Source organism: Callorhinus ursinus, unplaced genomic scaffold, assembly GCF_003265705.2.
Source record: "Callorhinus ursinus isolate GAN/ISIS: 27379988/994484 unplaced genomic scaffold, GSC_fseal_2.0 scaffold2, whole genome shotgun sequence".
Classification (NCBI taxonomy): Eukaryota; Metazoa; Chordata; class Mammalia; order Carnivora; family Otariidae; genus Callorhinus; species Callorhinus ursinus.
Window position 1 is genome coordinate 106,584,608 of NW_027397064.1, and position 12,803 is coordinate 106,597,410.

Below are 12,803 nucleotides of genomic sequence, written 5' to 3' on the forward strand. Positions count from 1 at the left end.
ATTCAATTATGTATGCATATATACATATATACATGTTTATATATGCTTATGTATAAATAAAATGAATAACAGTGATGATATTAGGGATGAGAGGGAAGATTTTATAAGATACACTACTTATAAATCACTATAGTGTTATTTGAAAATGAATCTGGATTAGTTATAAATGTATATTGCAAACTCTAAGGCAAACCTCCAAGAAAAATTTAAAAAGGTATAATATATGCTAAGAAAGAAGAAGAAATGGAATCATATAAAATATAAAAGCTTAGTTAAAACCTATATTGGAAAACATGATCTTTTCCTTCTTTTGTGAGAAAAAACGCAATTCTCTCCTTTGTCTTTCTTTCCATGAGTCTTCTTTACTACTCACACTTCTGACACTTCTGATCACCAAATGTATGGAGGTTTTACCCCACACCAAGAAATTATCTGTGATACCAGCTGTGCATCCTACAATTTAACTCAATTCTGACACTATCTATCCAGAGATGATGTCAGAACCAACATATTAAAGGGCTCAGTCCCACAAGACTGCTTCTACCTATTTCAGATGCCAATTTCAAGTAATGGGGTCCCAGGTTACCCAAAATTTCTATTCACCTTGGCTACAAATCAGGGGTTCCTATGACCCTCTTCTCCGTTTTGATTAATTTGTCAGGGCAGCTCACAGAATTCAGAGGGGGAAAACACACTTGTTTATTAAAGAATATTATAAAGACTATAAGTGAACAGCCAGGTGAAGAAATACCATCAGGCAAGGTCTGGCCCCTCTCCTCTCTTTGAAGGATGGGAGGTAAAACTGAAGATTCCAAGCCTTTAATCATGGCTTGATCTTTTTGGTGACCACCCAGGAACCGTCCAAGAGCCCACTACGAGTCACCTTAATAGAACAAAAGATATCCCTAGTCCTCTTATCCCTTAGGAATATACAAGGGTTTCAAGAGCTCGGTGCCAAGATCTGGGGGCAGAAACAAACACATATTTCCTATTATTACTCAAAACCACAAAATGGAGAAAAATAATGGAAGGGGGCAAGGGCAATAAGTAGAAAATAGGGAAATAAGTAGAAAACAGGGTAAGGGCAATAAGTAGAAAACAGAAACAAATAAGGTAGATATTAATCAAACTATATCAATAATCACATTGAACATCAATGGTCTAAATGTATCAATTAAAAAGCAGAGCTTGACAGAGTGGATTGGAAATAACATCCAGTTACATATTGTCTACAAGAAATCCACTTTAAATATAAAGGCACATATAAATTAAAAGTAAATGGATGTAGAAAATATACCATTCTAACACTAATCAAAAGAAACCAGAAATTATATTAATTTCAGATAGAGTAGACTTCAAAGTCAGGAAAGTCATCAGGGATAAGGGCAGGGGCATTACATGATAAAAGAGTCAATTCTCCAAAAAGACATAGCAATCCTCAATATCTATGCACATTACAAAAGAACATCAAAATACATTGAGACAAAAACTATTAGAACTACAAGGAGAAATAGATGAATCCATTATTATACTTGGTAACTTCAGCAACCCTCTATCAGAAATGTACAGATCCAGCAGACAGAAAATCAGTAAGGACATAATTAAATTCAACAACACCATCAATCAGCTAGATATAATGGGCATTTATAGACTACTTTATGCAACAACAACAGAATACACAGTGAATGGAGCATTCACCAAGATGCACCATCTGGGCTGTAAAACATACCTTAAAAATTTAAAAGAATAAAAATCCTACCATGTCTGCTATCAGACCACAAGGGAATTAAACTAGCAATATTAAAGACAAAATTACCAGGAGTGGCAGTTTCTTACAAACTAAACGTATCTTAATCATACAGTACAGTAATTGTGCTTTTGAAAATTTTCCCAAAGGAGTTGAAAACTTCTGCAGTCAAATGCTCTACCACTGAGCTATACCCCCAGGAGTTGAAAACTTCTGCACACATAAAAAAAAAAAAACCTGCTAGCAAATATTTATAGCAGTTTGATTCATAATTGCTAAAACTTGGAAATAACCAGGATATCCTTAAGTGAATAGATAAATAAACTCTGGTACATCCAGACTATGCAATATATTCAATATTAAAAAAAACATGAGATATGAAACCATTAGAAGACATGGACAAACTTTAAATGAAAGTTACTAAGTTTAAGAAGTCAATCTGAAAAGACTACATCATGTATGATTCCAAATATATGACATCTTCAAAAAGGCAAAACTGCATTAAAACATCAGTTGTTTCAGGGATTAGGTAGGGAGGGATAAATGAATATGTTTATTCATTTATCATTTATCATTGTGATCCTTATCACAAAGGATATTCAGAATATAAAATTATGATATCCCAATGATAAAAACACTTCATTATACATTTGTCCAAACCCATACAATATACAACACCAAGAATAAAACCTAATGTAAACTATGGACTCTAAGTGATAATGATGTGTCAATGTATGTTTATCAATTATAACAAATGCATCACTCTGGTTGAGAGATGTTAGCTAGATGTTAGACATGTGTGGGGAGAGGGGAATGTGAAAAATCTTAGTACCTTCTAAGGTACTTTTTTTCTGTGAACCTAATACCACCCTCAAAAATAAAATATATTAATGAAATAAAATAACAAACATAAACAATAGTACTTAGAGCTCACAAAGAACTGGGGATAGCGTCTATTCCCACCCAACTAATTGTGAAGTCTAATGAGTCACAAGACATTGGGTAGAGTACTTAGGGGACTCTTAATAAAGTAGTGGGAAATAATTTACCTTAGAATAATGGCTTCCCTGACCTCACTTAACAAATATTAAAAGCAATGGGCACCTGGGTGGCTCAGTCGGTTAAGCGTCTACCTTTGGCTCAGGTTGTGATCTCAGGGTCCTGGGATCGAGCCCACATTGGGCTCCCTGCTCAGTGTGGAGTCTGCTTCTCCCTCTCCCTCTGCCCCCAACTCGTGCTTGCTCTCACACTCTCTCGCTCGCTCTCAAATGGATAAATAAAATCTTTTTTAAAAATATTAAAAGCAATATGCAAAGAATCAAACTATTTCCAAATATTGTAACTGTATCCCAGGAAAAGGTCAAGAAAAAAATTAGGAACATAAAAATATCCAACACTAGGTAAAATTCACTGTTTGAAGCCAACTAAAAACTATTAGCCATAGTACACTGATGAATCACAGACCTATGCCCCTGAAACAAATAATACACTATATGTTAATTTTAAAAAATCCTGAAAAAAAAAACTACTAGCATGCAAAGGAGGAAATGATCCAAAATGAGGAATAAAATCAGTCAATCCAAACTTATCCAGAGTTGAGACAGATGTTAGCATTAGCAAAGAGAAAAATCACAAATAGTTATTACAACGGTATTCCATATTTTCAAAAAACTGGAAGTCAGATTGAACATGTTAAATAGAAACTAAACTAAATTGTATATGTCAAAATGAAAAATATAATGTCTGAGGTGAAATATAGTACACTGAATGAGATTAGTGACAGGTTAGACAATTTAGATGTTAGAAAATAATTAATAGTCTGAGGACATAGCAATAGATACTTCCCAAATTAAAAACAAAGACCCAAAACAACAAACAAACAAACAAACAAAAACAAAATAAGGATAGCATTACCATTAGTAATCAGGGATATAACTTCAATTAGCCTAAATTATGTATAATTGGAATATATGAAAAAGAAAAATATGTGAAGATGTAACGGTCATTTTTTTCTAAATTTAACAAAAATTGTAAACGAAAAGATTCAAGTTCAGAAAAATGCAAGTTAAAACCATGCTATGGTACCAGTACACTATCAACATGGCTAAAATTGAAGATTAACCAAATCATGTGCTGACAAAGACATGGCAGAAGTAAAGTTCTCACACACTGCTGGTGGGATATAAAATGATACACTCACTTTGTCAACATTCGAATTTCTCTGTAACTGTAGTTATGAATATATAATATTCGTATATATATGAATCAGTCATTCTATTTCTATATACTTATACATACTTCTAGAAATGGAAATATGTACACACAAGGACTTGAATTCAAAGGTTCATATTTTTAAGCCAAAAACTGAAAAGAACCTATGTGCATGTCAAGGTATGAATGGATAAATAAACTGTACTACATCTACACAATAAAATCCTGCTCAGTATTAAAGCCAATGAAATATTGATCATGCAATTAGCAAACAAATTATCCTAAGTGAAAGAAGCCAGTCAAAAAGAGTACATATCAACAACAAACTAAACAACACAATTAAAAATGGGCAAAAGACTTGAATAGACATTTCTCTGAAGAAGACATACAAATAACAAATAAGCACATGAAAAATTGCTCAACATCGGTAATGATTAGGGAGTTGAAAATAAAATCCACAATATTTTACCACTTTATACCCATTAGGTTGGCTATTATCAAACAAAGAAAAAAACAGAGTATAAGTGTTAGCCAAAATATGAAAAACTTAGAGACCTTGTGCATTGCTGGTAGGAATGTAAAATGGTGCAGCCACCCTGGAAAATAGTATAATGGCTCCTCAAAAAAATTAAATTACTACCATCTGATCCAGGAATTCCACTTCTGGGTATATACCTAAAAGTTGAAAGGAGGGACTAAAACAGATATTTGTAAAACAATGTTTATAAAAGCATTATTCACAATGGCTAAAAAAAGGTGGAAACAACCCAAAGTTTCCACCAAGAGATGAGTAGTTAAACAAAATATGGTATAAACATACAATGGAATATTATTCAGCCTTAAAACACAAATGAGTTCTGATTCGTGTTTCAGAATGCATTAATCTTGAAGACATTATACTACATAAAATAAGCCAGACGCAAAAGGACAAATATGTGAAGTACTTTATATGAGTTACCTAAGAAAAGTCAAATATTTGTAGATACAGAGTAGAATGGTAGTTACCAGGGGTTGGGGGAGGAGGGAATAGAGAGTTACTGCTTAACAGGTACAGAGTTTTTAGTTTAGGATGATGACAAAGGCTCTGGGCTGGGTGGTGGTGTTGGTCATACAACAATGTAAATGTACTTAATGCCAGATAAACTTAAAAATAGTTTAAATGCTAAGTTTTATGTTATGCTTATTTTACCACAATAAAAAAGTGAACAAAAAAGTAATATTGTACAGCTAAATTTACATAAAATTCTAGAAGTTGAAAACTGATTTATTGTGACATAAAACAGATCAGCAGTTGCTTGATGACAGGGAAAACAAGGGACATAAGAGGATGATTACAAAGATGCACAAGAAACTTAGGGGATAAAGAATATGTACATTTTTATCAATTTGGCACTGCTATCATGGGTGTATATGCACAGCAAAACTTATCAAATTATATACTTTAAAAATGTGCAAATTATTTTAAGTCAAGTATTCCTCAGTAGAGCCTTAAAAATACATTTTAAGAGGCAATTGTAGAATTTATAGAATTAATAGATATGACAACTGAAATTAAAAACAATAGATAGGTTTAACCTCAGACATAGATGAAGATAGCATTAGTTAAAAGATGTCAGAATAAAAAAACTGAAACATGAACAATTAAAAGGATGGAAAAAATTAAAAAAAATAATTATCCCACAAATTCAAAAAACGCTACAAACTCTAAGCAGGAGGCATCAAAAGAAAATAAAATGTAAGTACATCAGAGCAACACTGACAGAAAACATGAAAAAAGTTTTAAAAGAAGCCGGAGCAAAAAGACATATTACATTCAAAGGAAAAATAATACAACTAGGGGCGCCTGGGTGGCCCAGTCAGTTAGGCACAGACTCTTGATTTCGGCTCAGGTCATGATCTCAGGGTCATGAGATGGAGCCCCGCATTAGGGGTTGGGATTCTCTCTCTCCATCTCCATCGGCTCCTCCACCGCCCCCCCACTCATGTGTGCATGCACTCTCTCTCTCGCTAAAAACTAAATAATAATGATAATAATAATGCAACTAAGATAACACTTCCCAGCAGGAATGATGGAAACCAGATAATTGGAATATGTTTACTAAAATTCTAAAGGAAAATAACTGCAAACATAAAAACAAAAGCAGTAACTGTGTGTGTGTGTATATATGTGTGTGTGTGTACATATATATAATTACTATATGTATGTTAATACATTAAAATATGTATAATAGTATCAGTATTAATATATATATGTGATTAAAAACTGATGGAAAAGAGTGCACAGTGCACACAGAAACATCAGAATTTATATTTGCTCTTAGAATATTCAGCAAACTTGATCATACGTTGAGTTATAAAGTAATTCCCAACAAATTTGAAAAAAATTGAAACCATATAGAGCATATTTTCTATTAACAGTGGACTAAGCTGAAAATGAATATCCAAAATGAATGACTAGAAAATTCTCAACTACTGGAAATTAAACAATAGATATATAAATGAGCTGGAGGATATATTTTCAAAACACATAACATATGAAGGTTTTGTATTTAAAATATATGAAGAATTAATACAAATCTATAAGGAATAGAAAACCCAATAGAAAAGTGGGCAAAATCCAGCACAAACCAATATATATAATATCTACTGAACATGAAAATATGCTTACTTTCTTTAGCCATCAGAGAAATATAAATTAAAACAAGATGTGCTGCCATTATACCCCCATCAATATAGCTAAAATAAAAATCTCTGTTAAGGTTAAGTGTTGGTGAATATGTGGGTTCTGTCATGCATTGTTGGTGGAATATAAATTGTTACAACCACTTCAAAAAACTGGTATTACCTACTAAGTTTGAAAATACATATTCTATGACACTGAAAATTTATCCTCAACTATATAGCTAGCCTAAATGTGTAATTAAGTTCAACAAAAGACATATATTAAGACATACATTAGCAGCGCTCATTGTAAATGTTAGAAACTGGAAACAATCTACATTTCTATCAACTATAGATTGGATAAATAAATTGTGGTCTAGTTATGAGAAATAAGCCACTTTTGCTAAATTGAACAGCATGCAAAAACACAAATAAATCTCACAAACATAATATTAAGTGGGAAAAAAACATTGTAAAATCATCTGTATTATATGATTCAATTCATAGGAGGTTCCCAGTAAAACTACTCAATGTTGGCAGAAGATAGCACAGTAGTTACCTTTCAGAAGGACAGGTTAGTGACTGTAATGTCCATGGCAGGCTTCTGAGTATCTGGTAATATTCTATTTTTCAGCCCAGAACATGGGAACGTGGTTATGTTCACTTTGTGAGAATGCACTGAGCTGAACACTTACTATGGTGTACTTTACTGTGTGTAAGTTATACATTATTAAAATGTTAACACACACACACACAAAAAAAAAAACACATCTTTTTTGCTCTGTTTCTTACACTCTTTCCCTTAAAAGACTGTGTTGCCTCAATGTTCATGTGTAGATCTGCTATAAATGCAGAAATGATGGTCATCATTAACAAATGTTAACTAATGGCCTACTCTCTGCAGTGTTTTATTTAGGGTCAGTGGCAACAATGAAATTCTGTATATGATACAGTCCATGTCCTGTTGGGGCTTATCATCAAATTGGGGAGAATTTTATAAACTAACACTAAAAGTACCCAGCAATTACACTACTAGGTATTTATCCAAAGGATACAAAAATAGTGATTCAAAGGGGCACATGCACCCCAATGTTTATAGCAACAATGTCCACAGTAGCCAAACTATGGAAAGAGCCCAGATGTCCATCAACAGATGAATGGATAAAGAAGTTGTGGTATGTATATATATACATATATATATGTGTATATATATATATATACACTCATCCATTCAAAAGAATGAAAACTTGTTACTTGAAGAATGAAAACTTGTTACTTGCAATGGCGTGGATGGAACCAGAGGGTATTATGCTAAGTGAAATAAGTCAGTCAAAGATAAATACCACATGACTTCACTCATATGTGGAATTTAAGAAACAAACAGATGAACATAGGGGAAGGGGAGGAAAAATAAAATAAGATAAAAACAGAGAGAGAGAGAGAGGCAAACCATAAGAGACTTAACTATAGGAAACAAATTGAGGGTTGCAGGAGGGAAGGTAGATTGAAGAATGGGGTAACTGGGTGACGGGCATTAAGGAGGGCACTTGATGGTTATGCACAAACAATGAATCATGGAACACTACATCAAAAACTAATGATGTAATGTATGGTGATTAACATAACAATAAAAAATTATTAAAAAAAAAGGAGGGCACTTGATGGAATGAGCACTGGGTGTTATATGCAACTGATGAATCACTAAATTTTACCCTTAAAACTAATACTATACCATATGTTAACTAAATTGAATTTAAATAAAAAAAAATTCAAAAATAACACTAAAAGTAAAGACACATATGTCAAATAATGGCAGTTAGTGATAGAAAGAGTGATAGAACATAAGCATTTGGAGATAGAATTTAGTGATGGAACAGTGAAAGCACTAAGAAGTCAGTACTCACATGGGGTACAATAAAAGAAGACTTTAATGAGAAGTTTGTATGTTTGCAGAGGCAAAACTGATAGCTTAAACATATGTTTTTCTTAAGTTAGCTACTATTGCCATATGCAAATATAATCGCAGCTCTTTGTAAAATTTTCACATGTGCCAGAAAATAATTTACTAGTTAAATGCCAGATTATTTCTTATTTACTAAAGATCCCTTCAAAATAAACTGATGGCATAGAAACTAATAATACATAAATGCCAAATGATTAAAACTCTTAATGTTTTTCTTAATATTAAGATAAAAGGAAACTGCCCTTAATTAAAAAAGTAAACATCTAATTACAGTGGTTTTTAACTAATTTCATTTTAACTAATTTCATGCATTTTAACTAATTTCATGCAAACTAATTATTAAAAATGTATTGATATACTATTATATGGAATAAGAGCATATCAAAACCTTGGGTAATGGAAATTTAAATTTATTAGATGCCCATGCTAAGCTAGGTAGAGCAATATCAAGCTTAAAATTGTAGCAACTTTATAGTGCACAATAATCAGAAATATAGTGGTGGGTTGGAACCTTGGGCTTTGTATGTAATATAGAAAGATGAGATGATCAGGAGTGGATGGACTTTATAGGAACCCCAAAACTTATAAAAGTGCTTTCTGATGCCTTTTGAAAGTCTGTTGCTCCAAGGAAGAGCGTGAGAACCAGAACTTTGGTCATTAAAGGGTTGAAAACTTGCATTTTAACTAATTTTATGCAATTTTAACTAATTTCATGCAAACTAATTATTAAAAAATGTATTGATATACTATTATATGGAATAAGAGCATATCAAAACCTTGGGTAATGGAAATTTAAATTTATTAGATGCCCATGCTAAGCTAGGTAGAGCAATATCAAGCTTAAAATTGTAGCAACTTTATAGTGCACAATAATCAGAAATATAGTGGTGGGTTGGAACCTTGGGCTTTGTATGTAATATAGAAAGATGAGATGATCAGGAGTGGATGGACTTTATAGGAACCCCAAAACTTATAAAAGTGCTTTCTGATGCCTTTTGAAAGTCTGTTGCTCCAAGGAAGAGCATGAGAACCAGAACCTTGGTCATTAAAGGGTTGAAAACTTGCAGAAACAGACACACATTTTACAGTGATATTTTTACCCTTATAATTCTTCCTAGCAGACATGCCTTAAGGCGTGCAAAGCATTTGCAATAACAAAGCAATTGTTTAACAATTCAGGTTATAATTAGAACGTGATGACCATAAATATGTTCTAGTTTTCTAAAAATTAGTAATAGTATGAATGCTTGTGTGTGTGTCCTTATTCCAAAAATGAAATGTACTAGAAAAGAAAAAAAAATCCATCAATCCAGCATCCTAGACAAAATGTTGACATAAAAATTAAATGAGGCAGTGTCTCAAAGACACTTATAAACTTAAAGTGATATATGATTGTGCAAATGGCATTAATAATCTATATCTTTTTCATAATTAGTAACATAATATCTCAAAGCAAGAAGACATTTGAGAAATCTCCTTGTTAAATGCCAAACTTTACAAATGAGGAAACCAATGCCCAGATTAGGGATTTACCTATCCACGGCTTCACAGCCATATAGTGGCAGACACAAGTCCAAAATTTAGCCCCCAAATTTCAACAAGTCAAACTTCAGATGTTGACTTATGATGTGAAAATCATAGTACATTCTTTATAGATATTTATACCTGGATGGAGCTCAGATCCTCCCTCTTGAGCACATCCTCCAGGATTTCTTTCCATGTCTTACCTTGTTTTACTTCTTCACCCGGAAAACCAGGTGATTTGTTCACATCCTGAGTGCAAAGAACATTGTACAGATCAAGGGTTTTAAATATGACAAACAATAGCATCTAATACTGAACAATTTCAAAATTTTTAAGTGTTGCTGTTTCAGTAATTAAAACTGGTAATAGTGGTAAATAAATGTATTCATTCCCCAAGCAATCTGTAGTGATAGAGTAATTAATGCTGTATTTCATTGCTTGAAATTGGTGTTAATTAATTCACTTGCCAGGTAATTTGTTCACCCTGATAAGGATTTTTCCTTATAATTCTGTTATTGACTTTGTTCAATATTTTAAACAAAATGTAATTAAATGATAACCCAAACTATTGCAACTCACATTTAGTAAGTACAGTGATAGGCCATCACTTTTGCATGAGTGTGAGTGCAATAATTAAAGACATAATATATATGGTATGTCTGGTGAGCTAGGCAGGGCATGCCTCTGTTTTCTTATTTTTTTAAGTTGTTGTTAGTACCATCTTTTTAAAAAATTTTCCTGAAACTGTGACAGAAAAAAGGACATTTATCTTTTTTCTACCCCCCCCGCATCCCAATCTTTTACTGATTTCTTTCCTATTGCCTCCTCTTCACTGTCTCTATTTTAGTACCTCCATTTCATCCTTCTCCTCAAGCACCCCATTGGCTCCCACACTTGTCTTTCTCATCCCTCAGTTGTCTGTGAGGTTCTTCTCTCTGCCCTGCCTCAAGCCCTCCTCCCCTCCCATCATGGTACTCTTCATCCTACATACGAGTCACTTATCTCCTGCACATAAACAATAGCAGTTGCTATTTGTTCCATCAGGGTCCAAAAACTCTGCTGGAAATGCAATGGTTAAACCACTAACAGAACCCTTGGCCTTATGTAACTTAAAGTCAAAACAGGCAGGGAGCCTTGCCATCCGAACTCAATGGTAAAAAAGCATACAAAATACTATGAAATAGAAATACAGGGAGCTATGACAAAATTGTTGCTATACTTCTTCAGTATCCTGATTATATCTGAAATATAAACAAACACACACACACACAAAATGGAAAATGGTTTACTGTCTGCAAACATTGTGCATGCACAACAGCAAAGAATTCTTAGGCAGTGTGGCACGTAAATGACTATTATCCCAGCCTCTTCCCTAGGCCCATGTGGAAAATCTTTAACGGTGTTCTGCTGCTTTGTACTAATCCTAAAATCCCATCACTTTCTCAGACTTTCACTAAAGCTAATGAATTTCGTTCTTATTTAAGACCTACTCCAAATGTGTCTCCACTGGAGTATGAAGCCCTCTTCTTCCCCAAGGCTGTTCAATTCTTGCAGCATGCACTTTGTCTTAAGAGATGGACAAGAAAAGCCTTTCAGCGTCATCTAGGTTAACCATTATTTTTTCCTTTGCTAATGAAGCTCTTCTCCAATCTATTTATACCTGGATGTCAGGATGAACTCCCTACCGAGTAACTATGGCCCCTTGGAGTGCTGTGGCAATATACATTGGTGTTTGTTAAATGTGTATCCAATGACCAGGAGATCATTTAAAAATGATCTAAAGTATAGCTTGAGAGTCTGCATTTCTAACAAATACAGGGAGAGTACATACAACATTGTGTGTTCAGAGACCATATGTTGATTAGCAAGGATGTAAAGAACATAGAAATTAATCTGGATGATAGAAATTTAGAATATTTTTTGGTGTTATATCTACCAAATCAGAGTCAAGGTTAAAGAGGTCTCCATACATTTTTGACTAAGGCTTCCAGAAGTTCCAAAAACTCCTTGTACTACAAAGTTTCATTATAACCCCCTATTATGAGACTTGCTTCTCTCTCCATAATACAATAATTCACTAAAGAGTGGTGGGGGCATAATCAAAAGAGAAGTCTGACTTTTGCCTCAGTTTAACCACCAAGATCTATCCCATCATATATTTTTCATATTGGTTCTCATCCCTATGAGATCCCTATAGCCTATGGTTGTTGCTTCTACCATTAATAAGCATATGTTCTTTGTTAGGGTTGGTTTTGTTCTACATCTGGTACCGGGGTAATCATTGAATTACACCCTAAATCCACCATCAGTGAATCAAAGGAATACCAAAAGTAAATACTGCAAACAACCTGGCTGAAAAGAGAAGTCAAAAATTTCAAAACAGGTGGGGGCGGAGCAAGATGGCGGAGGAGTAGGAGACCTAGATTTCGTCCGGTCTCAGGAATTCAGCTGAATAGGGATCAAACCATTCTGAACACCTACGAACTCAACAGGAGATCGAACAGGAGAGTAGCAACAACTCTCTGAACAGAGAAGCGACCACTTACTGGAAGGTAGGGCGTGCGGAGAAGTGAATCCGAGGCGATATTCGGGAGGATAGACGGCGGGGGAGGGGCCTCCGCCGGCCGCTTCTGGCAAGTTATAGAGCCGCGGAGCACAAAATCGGACCTTTTAGAAGTTGGCTCGGCGGAGGGACGT